We start from the raw sequence: 5,099 nt of genomic DNA, 5'->3' as shown, positions 1-5,099 counted from the left end.
TGCTGAACAGTACTGAACATACAGTGTTTCCTTTTTGAATCTGTTTTTTAAGAGCAAAGATGAAACATTATCCTGCAAACAAGCAGAGTGTTTGTGCAAGTCTGAATTGCCTCATCTACACATAAATCTCCCAAGCTGTTGCAACATGAGCTTGCTTTTTTCTGTCCGTGCCTGGAATGTTCAGAAGGGCCTCAAGGGTGAGAGTGGGAGAAGGCAAGTTAATTGCCTTTCTAAAGGCAAATATTTTTAAGGAAGTTGAAAGTAACTTACAAGGTATTTCCTTATTCTCCTTCTGTCAGTGTGGTTGTTAATGGGCCTTTAACTTAGTTTGAAAAAAATGGCAAGAATTAATGATGTCACCTAAGATGAGAATATGGAAATTCTCCGCAAACTCACTTCTCAGAAGGCTATCTTTGTACACAAAACAAACAAGTAAAGACAACAACTTCTTTTTACTGTCTGTTTCTTTTGTTCTCTTAGCATAGCCTCTTTTCCGGACTGTGATCTACAGATCTTAAGTTCTCTTTAATATATTACACATGGTTGTATTTTGCCTTTGTTGCTCTTCAGGAATCTTTGGCTATTCTTTTGGCCATTACCAAGGATGTCGGGGGATGCACTTATTACAAAACCCACAGCACTTACTAGCATGTGTCTATCATTTGGATTGGACAGAAATCACTCAGGGCTTTTAATTATTTTAGGAAAATTAAGTTTTGTTGTGCCAGCAGGGTAGACTAAAGGGGAAAGGAAGGAAAAAAGAGATGGGAGATTCTGGTGCTTTGAAAGAGTAAGGAGAAGCTCAAATGGGTTGGGAAAATGTGTTAATGTTCTTGTTTCTTTTGAAAACAAATTTTTAAAAGCCCAGGAAATATAATGCAACTTTTAACCTTTTCATTTTCTTCAGATTTTGTGGAAGATAAAATACATTTTTGACAAACCTAATCCTGAATCCTGGATTTATAGAAAAACAGCTTTAATTTGCCCACACTTACTTACTTTGCTACAGCACACAATTTGTTTCATCTTCTCTTATTTTTAATACTTATTCCATTCAAATTGGTTCTTTCTTGGTCATTTTGTTCTTTCTAAGAAGGATCAAAACATTACTCCTACTATCTATGTCATTCTTAGTGTCTTCTGTTCTGCTTTTCAGGGACAGTTTTCACAAGGATTACATGTGGTACTGAAAGCAAGTTTATTTTTTCTGTTATTTTTAAACCGTAAATGTATATTTATTAAAACTATGGTCTTCATGATATTATGGTTCCGTTAAATAAACTAAAAAATATGCTTCTAAGTGCATTTGAGAAAAAAAAGGATACATAATTTTCTTCAAGACAAGGCTAAAATTTCCTGGCATTTAACTGCTGGTGGAGGTTGGCTCCTGCATGTATTCAGTCACTTTTCTGTACTTCCATGTGTCACCTAAAACTGCAAACATGACAAAGAGGAATGTACAATCTTCGTGATTTACAAAGAAAATTTAGAATGGAAACCCACATGTTTATACTTAGACATTCTTTTATATGCTTGCTGTTCTGTTTTCTCATTTAATTAATTCTGTCTAAATGCACAAATTAAGTAATTTGACCACTCAAAACAAGAATTAACAGATTTTTTCAGGTTTTTCCCCCAGAGTGACCAAAGATTCATGGGTTTCCAGAATGACCAAATTTCAGGTCATAGTATAGATGAGTATAAATTAAAGGGGCACTCAATTAAATCAACCTATAGGGCTTAAAAAAAATATGGCAGTTTGAACTGCTTGTTGAGAATACAGAAGAAATTATCACACTGGTATGCAATAAACACCGAGATATATGGTAAAGGGTCTCTTGGCTGCTTGGAACTTTGAGACATGGACGGCAGATGAAAGTTAGCATTTTTGTGTCCATTGCAATAGAGTCTGGATTTCACTTCTTACTTCTGTCTTCACACTGCACCATACCAAGATACTTAATACTGAGTAATTTCAGTAGACAGGTGGATTTGTGGTAGAGCCTGTTGCAATCATGCTTTTAAAGCTTTACATATAAGATTTCCATTGACTGTTTGAGGTATCAATGTTTACAGTCCTCTATGTAGCTGTTTTTCTCCAAACTGAAGATAATATTCATAGAATCATAGAATTATAGAATCATAGAATGCTTTGGGTTGGAAGGAACCCAAAGTAGTAGTCCAACCCTCCCTGAGATGAACAGGGACATCTTCAACTAGATGAGGTAGCTCAGAGCCCTGGCCAACCTAACCTGGAACGTTTCTAGGGATGGGGCATCTGCCACCTCCCTGGGCAACTCGCGCCAGTGTTTCACCAGCCTCATTGAAAAAGAAATCTTCCTTATACCTAGTCTAAACCTACCTTCTATTAGATTAAAACTATTACCCCTTGTCCTGTCACAGCGGGCCTTGCTAAAAAGACTGTCTCCACCCTTCTTATAAGCCCCCTTTAAGTACTGAAATGTTGCAATAAGGTGTCCCCAGAGGCTGTTCTCGAGGCTGACCAACCCCAACTGTCTCAGCATTTCTTCATCAGAGAGGTGCTCCACCCCTCTGATCATTTTTGTGGCCCTCCTCTGGACAGTCCATGTCTTTCCTGTGCTGAGGACTCCAGAGCTGGACGCAACACTCCAGGTGGGGTCTCACCAGAGAATTGTAGAGTGGCAGGATCACCTGCGTCTTGATGCAGCCCAGGATACAGTTGGCTTTCTGGGCTGTGAGTGCACGTTGTTTGTTCATGTCCAGTCTTTTATCTACCAGTACCCCCAAGTCCTTCTCTCCAGGGCCTCAGAGCCAGCAAAAGAGGTAAATTGAGAGCAGAATAAATGAAGTGCAATGAGATGTATAAATCACTTGATAGATTTTTGAACTGAAGAATCCTTAGAATGAAATCATTCTGTTATGCTGCCGTCATTTCAAAGTAACTATACTCATAGAGGATGTCTACTTTATTATGGGGCTGCTCTGGATTTAGTCTATCTAATAGACAAACAAATTGATCCCTTAAGTGTTTTCTGTCCAGCATGACTTTTTAGAACAGTTTATTGGGTTATTCTATATCATTTGAATTACACTTGGAAAGTGTTAAAGTCAACAATTTACCTGAAAATTTACTTGCTTTCTACCTCTTCCCTTCAGCTTTATGGAATACAATGTTTGACCTGCCTGAGTTGTTACTATCTTGTTATCTCAGGCCTGATTCTGTAGTGTACTTTACTTAGACTGTACAACTGTATCCAAAGAGTGGTATTTTCAGAGACATGTGTGATCATAGGCAAGTGGAGAGCCAAGGGGATATGCGTGATCTTAAAGTCAGGTCAAGGATGTGATTTGGAAGTTTTGTTAATTCTTGCACATACTGGTATTTCCTCAGTCAAAACCTGATTAAAGAAATACAAAGAGTGACAATGAAAGCAAATGTGTTATTCATTAGTTGTGTTGTGGAAACACTTAGAAGGTCCGGAGACCAGGTAAATGAATGAACTATCACAGCTTTACTAGTTACTGGAAAACCACTGGCTTGTAATAACTCTCCATATGCATCTGGTATGGAGTTACTGGAATTAGCTGCAATGAAGAATGTGTAACCTATAGCCACATCATATTACCTCACATTTCCATGGCCAGCAGTAGATCTAGTGACAGTATATACTTGCTGTATTGTACATTCTGAAACTGCAATAGTATGATTGTGTGTTTGAATCCCAAGCCACTGTCTGAATACTGTGTGCTGTTCCTTTGCCAAATGAGGGAGTTCCCTGTATTGAACAGCTCAATCCTGCCTTAGTAGCAATGGCTGGAAACCAAATTCTCATGGAAAAATTCATAGAAGTAAATCAGGCAGGTACAAAGTCCTAATAGGTATTTGTTCCACACCAAAACCATGATGCATTTTGGCATAACTGTCTCTTCTCAGGCTGGAAATGGTTAAGTTTTTGCAGATCACAACTGGATTTATATTGCAGTGGATAAGCTCCAAGCCATCATCCCCATGCCTTTCTGAACTAACACATGATACTATCTTGAAAGACCAAAAAGACCTGAAACCTTGTTTTAGAATTCTCAGAGTTAAGTGCGTGGTGGCTGTCTAGATGAGACGTGATTTGAGCCTTGTGAGGAAAACCACTAGTTCTTCATCTATCAGTTAGATGAGAAGCCAGATTCTGGCACCTGGTGCCTTATCCATCCACTTTTCCTCAGAAAATTCAATTGGAAGGTGTTGATCAAGAAAAGAGAGGAAGTGTTTTACTCTGCAGCCTGTGGTGCTTAACTATTCTGCATCGGTTAGTAATTCATCACTAAGACCACCAGAAAGAGTTTCAAGTTTGTAGGCTGCCTGAATTTCTTAAAGCATCCAATCATTTTCTAGTTAAGATGCACCCTGGGAGCACATGTGTTAATTGTTGGGGTTTTGCTTCTGCTCAAGACTGCCAAAAAGACCATGTGTTGCTATAAAAGTATAAATTGCTACCAGTGGCAGGTAGAAGGAGTTTATGACAAAACCTTCCATCTGGCGGAGTTGAATATGAACTCAATGATACAGACAATAGTAGGTGTCTAAGTCTCTGCTCTTGCTTGCTTACTGTCTGGTTTTAATTCTCCTGTTTTGTACTTAACCATCTCAAAAATGCGATCACTGAAAAAAAAAAAAGGGCAGTAAATCTCAATATTGAAGAAATTCTACCACAACTGACCTTTTGTCATATCTTTATGTTACAGAAATTTGCTTTTTGAATGCTAGTCATAGAAATTGTTTCATTAGTTACTTTCAGTCTAAGAGCATAGCCTCCAAATTGCAGAAAACTTGCTCACAAAACTCCTCTATTTGCACAGCCTTTGAGGGAGAAAAATTACGTGATAAGGGCTGATTTACTCTGTGCTGGTCTATGATACAGAATTAATAATGAAACTGCCAAATTTCAAGTATAGATGAATAATTATTTTCTAACATTTAGGCCTGAATTTCAACATACACCCACCTCCCCAAAAAATCAAAACTGTAAACCCACACATCAAGCTAAAATTAATTTTTCCATATGAGTTTGGTTTCAACTCTGTTAACATCCTCTTTTCTCCTGTATGTGGATTTTCATCTCTAA

The 5,099-nt window shown here is 38.0% G+C and overlaps 1 protein-coding gene across 1 annotated transcript in view; it reads left to right on the top strand.

Moving 5' to 3' along the window:
* The window catches only part of ITGA8 (integrin, alpha 8), a gene marked incomplete at its 5' end in the record, with an annotated part of 112,583 nt that overhangs the window by 56,361 nt on the left and 51,123 nt on the right, over positions 1-5,099 (top strand). The window lies entirely within an intron of this gene.

This window comes from Buceros rhinoceros, unplaced genomic scaffold, assembly GCF_000710305.1.
Source record: "Buceros rhinoceros silvestris isolate BGI_N320 unplaced genomic scaffold, ASM71030v1 scaffold10115, whole genome shotgun sequence".
Classification (NCBI taxonomy): Eukaryota; Metazoa; Chordata; class Aves; order Bucerotiformes; family Bucerotidae; genus Buceros; species Buceros rhinoceros.
The sequence above is the reverse complement of the archived record's forward strand: the minus strand, read 5'-3'. Positions and strand labels throughout refer to the sequence as shown.